This window comes from Haematobia irritans, chromosome 1 (genome assembly GCF_050003625.1).
Source record: "Haematobia irritans isolate KBUSLIRL chromosome 1, ASM5000362v1, whole genome shotgun sequence".
Taxonomy (NCBI): domain Eukaryota; kingdom Metazoa; phylum Arthropoda; class Insecta; order Diptera; family Muscidae; genus Haematobia; species Haematobia irritans.
The window spans coordinates 79,396,316-79,410,078 of record NC_134397.1 but is presented as its reverse complement, the minus strand read 5'-3'; the positions used below and the strand labels follow the sequence as shown (position 1 = coordinate 79,410,078).

The following is a 13,763-nucleotide window of genomic DNA, read 5'->3' as shown; positions in this document are numbered from 1 at the left end:
CTGTTATTAGGAAAATTTAAAATTAAATTTAATTTAAGTAAACTTAATGAATTTAATTACAAAAAGAAAAAAGTGTTTAATTTCACGTAAATCAAAGCAAGTAAATTTTATTTTAATTCAATATCGATAACTACTGAATTTATTAATTATAATATAGAAAATTCTTAAATTATTATTTTCAACAAAAAAAATCTTATATTATGTCACACAGTAAGCCATCTTAAGCATCACCCAAATATCGAATAATAAGAATAACTTGTTATAGCATTGTCCAAGTTTATCTTAGTAAACTTTAAACATGTCCTTTAGTTGCTTTTTCTCACAGCCATTTGCACCTGAGTCACCCAAGTTCAAGAATCCCAAGGCGAAAATGCTACATGTCCAACTTTTTATTAAAGAACAGGAAGGTGGTAAGAACATTCAAGGTTTTTTTGTAGTAATTAACTAAAAACAACAACACAAACTACAAAGAATATAGAGTTTATGCAAATTAAATATTTCTAAACAAAAATTCAATCGATTTTGTACAAACACGCAATATTCCAACAAAAAAAAAAAAAAAATTCAAAGGAAATTCACCATCATTTAACTGCGAAGGAAGTAAGAGAAGAAGCACTGGCTACATCATTTCCATATGACATCTTTGTTTTTGTTTTTTTTTTTGGTGGAGGGTTTTTTGGTTCTTCCAGAGAGGGAAGCCACATTCACAGCTGAGTGCAAAGAGAAGTCCTTGAGCGAAAAGTATAAAAACATGAAGATGGGTCTTACGAGGTATTACTGTGAAAATGTTATGCGGCTGTTTTTTGTTAATGGCCATTTTGGCCTTGAAGTGCAAACCTCTTGGCGTTCGTTTGTTTGTTTTGTAACTAACGGTGTGGTTTAAATGTCCTTTGTGTTGCGGTTGTTTTTTGTGATAAAAATGTTAATATTCGTATTTTTTTTGGGTATTCATTTTTGGCTTGATTTTATTTTGTTTGATTTGCATTAGAGAGCAGATTTCTATCCTTGTGAGTTTGGGTTATTGAAAAAATGATTGATGTAAAAAATTAATGTGTAACGATTAGGATTAGATAACTCCTATTCGTTATGTCTACAGCAAAAGAATAGGGTATATTACAAAGGTCAACATGTATGTATAAGCCAGTTGGATGTGATCGCTTCTAAATCGCTTCGATACAATCTAAATAAGATAAGACTAAAGGAAGGTAGATGTAAATAAAACCATATTTTGTAACTCGAACGTATTCCAAATCAAATGTAATGTTCAACATTTTTCTACGACTACTAATGGTAGAAAGCTAAATCATATTCAGCTTAAAAGAATATGACAGCCGTGACTGCGTAGGTGAAACAAAAAAACTTATTTTTGAACAGACTCAATTTTGTTCGTATAAATAGTTCCCAATTTACAGATCCATATTCAAGATTGGTCCATACAAGGAATACATACAAGTTCTTAGTCATTGTCGGATCAGAAAATTCCTTACTCCAGCGTTTCATAAATCCGCCAAAATTTTATAATTAAGGTCAACATTTTTGGAAAATTTAAAAAAAAATTACTATTTTCATTTGCACACAACAAAAAAAAACTAGGAACTGTGTTACAGGCAGACATAGTTTATTCAGAATTTCAATCTGAGTGTTGTTGCACTTTTGATACAAAATGTTTTTAATTAAATAGCCTGCAATTTCCAGAATAAATAATCCCAATATAATGCATTAACATATCAAGTTTCACATTGCAAATTATTCGAATTAATTAAATCAGTTTTACTTATCCTTGTTTTGCTTTACGTTTGCTCTAAATATAGATTATTTAATGTAAAAGAATGTAAAAGAAAATAAAAATAAAACATGAAGAGACCCTAACTGAAAACGAAACAAAAGCTTATTTTTCGGTGAAAATTCTCATGCTCAATGTAAAAGGCTATTATACACACGTTTATATTGCAGAAATATTAAAATGTTGGTTTGTGTGTGTTTCCCTATTTTTGCTCTGTGGAAAAACCATCTGAAACTCTTTAAGAGTAATTGAAAAAAAAAAAAACACAACACATAAGTAAGCTTAGAGGCTTTCAGTTCAGTGATGTGATGTGATGTGGAGGTTCTCGGTGTAGGGAAATGTAAACAACATGACCCCTAGACATGCGCACTATGAAATGCCGGTTAGCCTACAATTCAATGCAAAACATTCCCGCTTTTATTGTTTGTGTACCGGCAAATGAGACCCTTGTTACAGTTCAAAGCAACAACAAACTAGTACAGTTGCTCCCTAAAATTATGCAGCAGCAAATGGAACAAAGTTAGTAACAGTGAATGAGTAGGGCAATATGTGAGAGTCAGAGAGAAAGAGTGAGAGAGAGAGAGCACGATAGAAAGAATGAATACTAATGTAAACCCTTTGTCGGTTGCATAAAATACCAAAGACGAAGAGCACAACGACCCAGTTTTAAAGCTCACAGGGACAAACACACACACCCACACATACACTCTTACACCAAACACTAAATCCAAGCCAAGCCATGTTAAAGTTTATATATGGTAAAAACCACTAACCTACACACACACACAGACTATACGTAGATTGTTAGTAGATTTCTTCTCAGTATGATATAGGAAAATTATTGATTTTTATTTCATATTTTCTCTCTTTAAAACAAAGTTCTCCTTTCCTATAGCTCAACGAAAATTGCAAACCTTGATGTAAGGAATAGCATTTGAGGAGAATATATATACGTGTGTGTGTGTTTGTGTAAGTACGAATATATTATTCATGAAGAAACCATTTTCCATGGACTATTGCATTTGGCAAAGAAATGAGAGCCACCTAATGAGATGAGCTTATAATAATAGCAGAATTTGTTTGTGTGTGTGTGCGTAAATTTTCATGGAATGACCTTGAATACAATCTCATGTTTCGCATATCTTCATTTGTTAACCATAGTTCTTGTTGTTGCTGGGTCTGTTTAGTGTGAATATAGTATTTTATTTTCAAGAGAATGGGAACGAATATGGTGTTCAGTACAGTGACATGGGCCCCAAAATAAAGCACATACCAACCGCATACAGTATACATTTGGTATAAGAGCGAATGTTTGTTCAATACTATGTACCGTGTGTCCCCCCATTTATGCAGTATATTTTACCTTGACAATAAAACCAAATTGAATGTACAAGAGAACAGGATTCTTACAAATATACACTATACTTGGATAAAAGTTTGATGAATAAATTCATAAGCGGAAAAAATGTAAAATGTATATGTATGTCCCTCATATAAAAATGGAATAAAGTGGAAGGTTTCGAAAGTAAAGTAAGAATGTCGACCATATAGGGTTCTAATAAAGCTATGTTATAATGTATGAAACACTGAATAAAATTAATAAAATTTAAATAAAATAAAAATTAAATAAAAATAAATTAAAATTACAATTAAAATTAAATCAAAATTAAAATTAAATCAAAAATAAAATTAAATTAGAATTAAAAATAAAATTAATTAGACTTAAAATTAAAATTAAAATAAATTAAAATTAGAATTAAAATTAAAATTAAAATAAATTAAAATTATTTGACTTACTTTGAAATTACAGTAGAATTCATTTATAGCGACCTCGGTTATAACGACCATCAGTTTATAACGACGGATTTTCAAAGCAAGTTTGGTTCTTAACAGTTTGTGCATGCGCAAGCATTCGCTTAGAATGACTCCGGTTTTAGCGACCATCTGCTTTTAACGACCAATTTGCACGTCTGCTTTGGAATGGACATTCGGTTATAACGACGATGTAAGTTCTGTGTACTAATTTTTATTTTTTTCATTCGATTTTTTGTCGTCAGCCAATACTAAATAAAGAAACATATACTGCGGGGAATTACAGAATGAAATGACAAAGAAGAAATATTCAAACCAGTTTGGGATGAGTTCGAGTTCAAACCAGGACTGGGAGGAGTTCGTAAATGTCGTGACATCAAAAGAGCCTTCATTGAGAGAAATAGTGGAGAACACAAAAGAAAATGATGAAACTCTCAGCGATAATGAACCAGATGACGAAGATGAGCCAATCAAAATTTCAACTAGGACAGAAACCTTGAGTGCTGTGCCCACATTAAAACAGTATCTACGATATGGGGGTTCTGATATACCAGAGAGTTTATATAGTTATTGAAAGTAAATTATTAAAAGAAATTCTTGTAAATAGAAAGCAAACCACAATTCTAAACTATTTCCAATCTCAATAAATATGAATATACATGATTAAAAAAAACTTAAAAAATTGTGTACACTTATTTGGATACAACGACGTTCGGTTATAACGACGTATAATTTCGGTCCCTTGGCGGTCGCTATAACCGAATTCTACAGTATATGCATATCGTTTCATATTATTATTATTTTTTGTTTTTTAATATTTATTTTAATAATTTCAGTATAGGCATTTAGTGTCCAACAATAATATCCTTATATTATATAAATGAAAATAAAATGATTTGAACATAAAAACAGAAATTAAATTAAATAATACAATTTGTTTGTTTGAGTTTGAGCCATTAGTTTTATAAAAAAAACTCTTTTTGTTTTGTTATTATTTTGTTTGCTTTTTAACAGGTAACGAAGGAGTAATTTTAAATTCCTAAGCATTTCTGGGCCATTCTGAAGTCGTGGCCTTTTCATGTATGGCTTAAATCGACCAGCATTACTGACTTCAAGTTTCATAGCCAATTTAAAGTCCATATTTATGCATATGGAAAAACAACAACAACAACCCTCCAACTAATTAATAACAGATTTGTTGTATAACAGCGTCATCAGCACCATGGTCGTCATTGTCTTAGCCACTATCACATCGTACGATAAGTGTGACATAGCCATATACCAATGCAGGTAGTGTTTAACAAACCAAAAAAAAAAACAAACCAAAAAAAAACAAACCAAAAAAAAAAACAAATACGGACTATAATCTATAATTTACCTGTATGCTATGATTTCATATATATTTTTTATTTTTATTTATTTTTGTGTTTGGTGTTTCTCTGCTTGCTTGAATGTGTTATCTCTCAACTTTAGAATGCAAAATGGCAAAACGGTCTTTGTTTTAGTTTTTGTTTCTGTATTTCCCTTGCTCGCTTTTTTTGGTAATTTTGATTTATTTCATCAGATAGCTCCTTTCGTTTTATTTAATTTCCTCTATAGTTTTGTACCGGCTTTTGTCTGTCTTAATACTAATGCGGCTAATTATATGTTGTCATTTATTGCTTTATTGTTCCGTAATGATTAATGTCTTTATGAAATTTATTTAAATTAATTCAGTCCATTTTGATTTCATATGAAAATGGAAGCCGCCATAAAAATCACAAATCGTCTAAGGTTTCTATATGACTTGCATACACTTAAACAATTACTAAAAAGCTTTCGAATTCACAATTTGATGATTATTAAATTAAATTAAAAAGTCAATGTAAATTATATTTTTTATTTTTTTTAATAAATTCAATTTAATTTAAGCAAACTAATTAAAATTTAATTTTAATCAAAAAAAAAAATAAAATTTTTCTCTCTGCGTAGAACCAAACATTTTAGTTTCAAAAAAATACAATTTTTTCTCTCTGTGTAGAACCAAAAATTTTATTTTCATTCAAAATTGCCATTGCCATTCAAATCGTTTAAAAGCTTAAATTTATCTTATAAACAAATAGCTTACGAAAATTAATAAATTTGGCTTCATTTTATTTATGGCTTATCACCCGTTTACTTTCATAATGAGTTGATGTTTTGAACTTTACCCTTTTTTGTTGGTTATTGTATTTTTTTAAGGGTGTATCTAGTAAGGTAAGGGGACTCTTTAGAAACCGGTAGAAGTAATCAATCATCAACTCGAGTAATGAGTGATCTCGTCATTAATGGCTGATCTGTTTCCACACCTGAATTACTTTAAAATAAATAAAAACGATTGGGCAATGTGATTCAGGGGTGTGATCACTTGGTTACGTTTAGATCAGAAACATAAAAAATGAATACAAGCTACACGCAACGAAAAATTTCGAAGAGATAGAGGTAATTTGTTAACCCTTTCACTACCGAAATAAACCTAGTGTTATAGACTTTTGCCCATATGCAAAACCATTTATTGACAGTTTATCGAACGAATTTGTATGGCAAAAGTAGGCTTGAAGTTTTCTTTAACTTTTTTGCATATGGGGTTTAATTTTTCTTCAGTGTTTACTTGTACTAACAGCATGTAGAACAAAAATTGTAAGTTTAAGGTCCTACTTCAATTTATATTCTTAAATTGTGACCAAAAGACCTTTCGGAAATAAGCCCATAATATTTTTCGAAGTGTGACAAAAAAATACAAAAAAGAACCCGAAAAAATATCATCCATAGTTTTTGTATGAATGTCCATTTACTAGAGGCACACAGTAGAAAAATGGTCTCAAAATTTCGTATTTTTCGTTTATTGTTAAAGACGTTTATAAAAATGCATTTTAGTGCTCAACAATATGGAAAATATTTATAGCTTATTTATATTAAAGCCTCTACTTTAAAATAACATCGAGAAATAAATCGAAACTAAGTGGGGAAATAGAGTTTGGTGACGTCTTCGAATGTCATCCTAAGTGGATATCTGTAGTGAAATGGTTAATTGTATAATTTTGAGAAAAATATTTTTGATGACTTCCTATTTGAAAATATGGAGATTTTTAGCAATTCCGGGGGCATGTAAGTTAATGTGTATCGAGAAATAAATCGAAACTAAGTGGGGAAATAAAGTTTGATGACGTCTTCGAATGTCCTCCTAAGTGGACATCGGTAGTGAAAGGGTTAATTGTATTATTTTGAGAAAAATATTTTTGATGACTTCCTATTTGAAAATATGGAGATCACTTTCAGCAATTCCGGGGGCATGTAAGTTAATGTGTACATACTTAGATTTTAAATCTAAAATTAGTAATATCAGAGACATTTTTTCCTAACTCATTTCCACTCCACTTTTACTACAATGCAATAAAATTAAATTACATTATAAAGGGTGATTTGTTAAGAGCTTGATAACTTTTTTTTTAAAAAAATCACATAAAATTTGCAAAATCTCATCGGTTCTTTATTTGAAACGTTAGATTGGTCCATAACATTTACTTTTTGAAGATAATTTCATTTAAATGTTGACCGCGGCTGCGTCTTAGGTGGTCCATTCGGAAAGTCCAATTTTGGGCAACTTTTTCGAGCATTTCGGCCGGAATAGCCCGAATTTCTTCGGAAATGTTGTCTTCCAAAGCTGGAATAGTTGCTGGCTTATTTCTGTAGACTTTAGACTTGACGTAGCCCCACAAAAAATAGTCTAAAGGCGTCAAATCGCATGATCTTGGTGGCCAACTTACCGGTCCATTTCTTGAGATGAATTGTTCTCCGAAGTTTTCCCTCAAAATGGCCATAGAATCGCGAGCTGTGTGGCATGTAGCGCCATCTTGTTGAAACCACATGTCAACCAAGTTCAGTTCTTCCATTTTTGGCAACAAAAAGTTTGTTAGCATCGAACGATAGCGATCGCCATTCACCGTAACGTTGCGTCCAACAGCATCTTTGAAAAAATACGGTCCAATGATTCCACCAGCGTACAAACCACACCAAACAGTGCATTTTTCGGGATGCATGGGCAGTTCTGGAACGGCTTCTGGTTGCTCTTCACTCCAAATGCGGCAAATTTGCTTATTTACGTAGCCATTCAACCAGAAATGAGCCTCATCGCTGAACAAAATTTGTCGATAAACACATTTCGAACCGAACACTGATTTTGGTAATAAAATTCAATGATTTGCAAGCGTTGCTCGTTAGTAAGTCTATTCATGATGAAATGTCAAAGCATACTGAGCATCTTTCTCTTTGACACCATGTCTGAAATCCCACGTGATCTGTCAAATACTAATGCATGAAAATCCTAACCTCAAAAGAATCACCCTTTAATAAAAAAAAGTAAACCAATAGTTATTAAAGTGAAGGGAACTTCTGGTTTTTGAGAGCAATAGTGTTAATTAATTCAATATATTGTAATTAAATGGAATTATTTATTATAGAAAAAATTTGATTCCACTTATAGCCTCATTTAGCCCCTAAAAGTATGCACGACTTTGGTAATTTTAGATGATTTACAAAAAGAAAATTTTTGGGGGTCATTTTTTCAGATAAATTTTTAATTAAACAAAAGTTTTAACAAATTTGAATGCAATATCCCATATTTTCCACCATTAGTTTTAATTACAATGTAATATTAAAATATTTCAAATTCATTTTCTGAAAAGGGAATTAGCGTAATAAACCACCCCCAGATCCGGAAAACGTGTTGATAATGACATTGGAGAAGGTGTTCCACAATACACAATGGCTGTGGATCAGCTGCATATGAACTGCATCGAACTATATCATGGAATATAACAACAACAACAACAAGTATCAGTAAGCCATCATCATCATCATTATCATTATTACCACTGCATATTAGTCAGTCATTCCGCCAACACGTCTAATAAAATCGCATGTGGAATCAGTGACTAAAGCCTTGATACAAATCATTGCACAAGATTCAGATCGCATTTGACTTGGGTGACTAGCTAGCAGGTTAGATGATGGTTTGCTTGCTAGCTAGCTAGCTAGCTTACTTGTCTCATTTGATTTTTAATTATAGTGCAAAAATTATAGAAAATTACTGTGAGGAATTGTTTAGTTGTAGAAATCTTTAGAGCGTTGAGTGGCAAACATCTGAGAAGCAATTACCATAAAAATGAATAAATTTTGCAATTTTTCTTAGTTGTCTTTTTGTTTTTAGTTTTTTTTTCTGCTTTGCATCTGTGGCAATTTCAAGGTTTTCCAAGTGTTATTTTTGCTCGATTTTTATTGTTTTACGTTGTGTTTGTTTTTTCTATTAAATGGGGAATATGTGGGGAAAAAAATGTTTGTCAATTTCAAAAGCATTTTGCTAGGGATGCCTCACTGCACCACCATGTAGTATTATTTATTTTTATTAGAACATTTCATAATAAAACAAATGATAGCAGAAATAGCTAAACATCTGAACACAAAAAAAATATTTTACTCTATGCTTATAACTGCTGCCTTTTGAGTGTTCACATTTAATTGTGACTTATGATTGTTTGAGTGGCTCAATTTATTTTTTTTGTTGTGTTGTTTGTTGCCACACATTTCGATACCTTTAAACTTAAATAAGCTAAATCGAAAATCGTAGACTTGTTTTTTTCAAAAAATATACAGCTATTTATTTTAATTTCAATTAGAAAACAATTTATACATTTATACATAATATCCAATTGCTATAACTATTGAAAGAATTATATAAGTGAGAAAATTTGTTCTTCTTTCTAATACTAAACGTAAAAAGTCGACTAAAGGGTGATACGGTCAAAATTTGGTCAAGGGAAAACGCGTGTAAATCGGTGAAATCGTTTATTTAAAAAATCAAATTAAATTTCTTTTTCAAGTTCAATTAGCATAAAATTCAGGAAAAATATTCAGTTAGGCTTTCGCTTTTCCAAATCCGAATTGCCGGGCCTCACGCTTGACACCTGCCATCAGATTTTGTACAGCCACCTTGTCCACCTTCTTCGAATTTGCCAGCTTTGCGTGCGAGTAGCTCGGATTTTCGCGATGCGCGAGCAAAATTTTGATACGCTGCTCTTTTTGCTTGGACGACATTTTGACAACTGAAGAGTGAATTCCAAAATCAAAATAGGAGCAACATTCTACACACACACACCTTCAAAATGAGGGGTGTTCAGGTTTTTTAAATGCAAAATTGAAAGAAATACGTCAAGTTTATATTGACCAAATTTTGACCGTATCACCCTTTATGTGGTCATATGAGGGTAAATCGGGCGAAAGCTATATATGGTAGCTATATCTAAATCTGAACCGATTTCAACCAAATTTGGCACACATAGCTAGAATGCTAATTCTACTCCCTGTGCAAAATTTCAACTAAATCGGAGTTAAAAATTGGCCTCTGTGGTCATATGAGTGTAAATCGGGCAAATGATATATATGGGAGCTATATCTAAATCTGAAGCGATTTCAATAAAATTTGGCACACTTGACTACACTACTAATTGTACTCCTAGTGCAAAATTACAACCAAATTGGGGTAAAACTCTGGCTTCTGGGACCGTATTAGTCCATATCGGGCGAAAGCTATATATGGGAGATATATCTGAATCTGAACCGATTTCAATAAAATTTGGCACACTTGACTATAGTACTAATTGTTCTTCTTGTGCAAAATTTTAAGCAAATTAGGATAAAACTCTGGCTTCTGGGGCCATATAAGTCCAGGTCGGGCGAAATATATATATATGGGAGCTATATGTAAATCTGAACCGATTTCTTCCAAAATCAATAGGGTTGTATTCTGAGCCAAAACACATACTTGTACCAAATTTGAAGTCGAATGGACTAAAACTGCGACCTAGACTTTGATTACAATAATGTGTTCACGGACAGACGGACATGGCTATATCGACTCAGGAGCCCACCCTGAGCATTTTTGCCAAAGACACCATGTGTCTATCTCGTCTCCTTCTGGGTGTTGCAAACATATGCACTAACTTCCCAGCAAAAAAAGCGTCGCCAAAAAAGTAATGAAAATGTTCTTTTTGGATCCGGAAGTGGTGCAAAATTGACGCAGAAGCGATGAATTTAGCATGGGCTTGTCATAGGACGGAATTTCTCCATTTCAACAGCCGTTGTACTGAATTTGCATCACTTCTTTAGGTGTGATCCGAATTCAATGTTTTGGATGTAAATTAAAAAATTCTGTGATATTTTGTCAAATAAATAATTTTTATAATTTTTAATGGATTCTAACGCTTGTCTGAAACGTTTGACCTTAAATATTTTCAAAAATTCACAATATTTTCAAATTGGATTTTGCATTTTTTTTACAACATTTAAGTGATTTGTACCATTTTATGAATTCTTACTCCGTTTTTAATGTATTTGAAACAAAAAAGTTAAAATTACCCATTAAAAGTATATATAAACCAAGTTATAAAAAATTGAATTAAAAGAACTTCCTGGGTAGTTAAAATAAAGAACATCATTGGGAGTGCATCTACTGGAAGTGCTTTTAAAGTTGTGCCTTTGGAAGAACTTCCAAAATTTTTTGCTGGGATTATAATACCCTTTTGCAACAGTGTGGCGCAGGGTATAAAAATATGGCATTAATAGGAAATTGTAGCCGCAATATTTTTTTGTTTGCTGCGGCTTTAAATATTCCTGCGGGCTTGTATTTTTCTCAAGTGCCACTGTTGAAATGATTTTATGATTAAAGTTTCGTTCCAACAATAAAGATAAGAATAGCTGATGGAATATTTTATAAGGGGGTGAAAATTGTATTTATTTATATGTATTTGTACATCCGAATTTATAATACTCCCCATTTAGAGCAACCACCACAGTATAGAATCGAGAAAATGGCTAAAATTTTTTGCTTAATTATAGTTGTTTCCTGGGTGTTTTTTTAATAAATACAAAGAATTTGAATTAAAACTAGTTCACTCAAAATATCTTCCTAAATTAAAAATTACAACAAATTTCCATGGTATAGTGCAGTGCAATTTTGTTTCATTTTTTTATTTTATCGCCTTCTGATGAATGTACCCATTACGACTAGTGTTGTTCTCCTACACGTGTAAACAATTTTATTAGATAAAACAAAAAACGACCAAAGGAACTACATATGACCATTACATCTACGGTTTGTGTATAGTGAAATGGATTAAATTGGGTTGTTGTAATGTATAATGGGGTACAATCGCGTTGCCATTGCATTTTATGCTCCTCCCTCCCCACCCTTTAAACGATGTTCTCTGATGCTTTTATTTGATATTTATAATAAATACGACAAACACAAGCCGGTATTTCATGGTTTTTAGAAAATTTGTTTGTTGAACAAAAAATATTGAGATCAAAAAAGTAATAATAATAGCAAAGAATATGGTTTCTCGAACATAAAACCAATAGCATGTAGGATAAGGCATGTAATTGAAAAAAATAATTAATATCATTTGTATAGGGGTTCACTAAATTAAAAATAAATAAAAAGAGATTAAGTTATATAAGTAACATTTAATTTTGTTTTAATTTTGTTGCGAACCACAGTGGCAGCGAAAAACTGGAGCTACATCATAATAGGACACTCTGGCCTTTTATGAGATAATTGTGGAAAAAAGGCGAATTTAACAAATATCACAACACATTATAAATAAAATTATTTTGTTCATAATGTTTTCTTCTATTTTCTATTTGAGAGTTTATTGTCATTCTATGTTTAAGATTTGGCCCGAATAGTTATGGTCCTGGCACCGAATTGCAATGACGATTTTGTGTTTCCGTTAGGTTAGGTTATTGTCGTTGGTATTGGCATTGGATGCTTGTGAGAGACACCCATAATTGCATTTAATCACTCAACAAACACTTACACTATTCCCATTTACAGTATATGCCGAAAATTGGCTCGAAAAAGCAGCGCGTGCAATGAAAATTATTTAACATTAATACTCTTGTCCCCTTCTCTCTCTCTCTCTCACGCTCACTGTTGTTTGCACAGTGAGTGTGAGAAACAGAGAGAGAGAGAGAGAGGGTGAGAGAGTGAAAGGCAAAGAGATTGCAAAAACCGAAATGTGTGACAAACATAAATGATTTCTGCTGCATCAAGGAAAGTGAAATAACGATATTTTGGGTCGAATGGGTTTCTTTGGTTTTTCGCTTGACTGCCGACAATAATGAAATGAAAATGAAAGCTAAATTAAATAACAACAATGCCCAATATTATGTATTTATAGATCAGAATGCTATGAAATGAACCAAGAAAATAGGAAGGACAGACAAGCAAACAAATAAAAGGAAAATAATTGAGCAAAAAATAGACCATTGCACATTACAATGAAATTTCGAAATAATCAGAGCATATATGTACATTTTGAAAGCCAGAAAACTGTGTGATGTGGGATTGTAGGTGCATTTTTTATTTATCATTTAATTATGCATGCATGCATGTATATGAGAGATACTGTGGCCCAAAAGTAATTAAATGGCAGGGAATGTAGTTTTATTCACATCACTTTTAATCCTCCCTAATTTGCCTTTGTAAAAATACCGGCTTTTGATTAAACCACTAGTTTAGGTAGAATTCTAATAAATATCAAATTGAAAGTAGTAGCAAGCACTCGCTTAAATTTTTACTTATACATAGAACACAGAAAATATATTTTTTTATTGGTGATTTTTTCAGAATTGCTTGGAAAAATTAAAGCCATTTCAGCAATAATTTATTACTACACCAGCAGGTTCTATGAATTTCTACCCATCTCTGCCTTTAAATTAGTTATCGAATGGATTAACAAGGTACTTCAATATCAGATATAATTATCAGAAGTAAGTATGTCTGCAATATAATTTGCATATTTACCAATTGAAAATTTAGTGGAGCTCCTTTTTGTTTTCAATACATACATTTTTGGCACAATAAGGTACACACTATTGTGAAAGATATATTAAGTTCTAATAATCATGGATACTTAAATCCAAGTCCAACGACACCAGAAATAAAATATAATTGAAAATGTTGCCATTAACTGCTTTATTTACAACATGTTTAAATATTTTTTATTTTATTGCAATATTTAAATGTTATGAGTATTTTTTATATAAAGATAAATATATAAATAAATCATACGATCTATGGTACATAAACACC

General features: G+C 31.6%; 1 protein-coding gene and 1 long non-coding RNA gene across 6 annotated transcripts in view; both read right to left on the bottom strand.

The window, feature by feature from the left end:
* The window catches only part of Glut4EF (Glucose transporter 4 enhancer factor), an 886,996-nt gene that overhangs the window by 130,901 nt on the left and 742,332 nt on the right, over positions 1-13,763 (bottom strand). The window lies entirely within an intron of this gene.
* Positions 8,170-8,621, bottom strand: LOC142221258 (uncharacterized). The gene is made up of 2 exons (XR_012717976.1): positions 8,486-8,621; positions 8,170-8,413 (listed from the first exon to the last, which is right to left on the bottom strand). It is a non-coding gene; the product is annotated as an uncharacterized LOC142221258 (long non-coding RNA).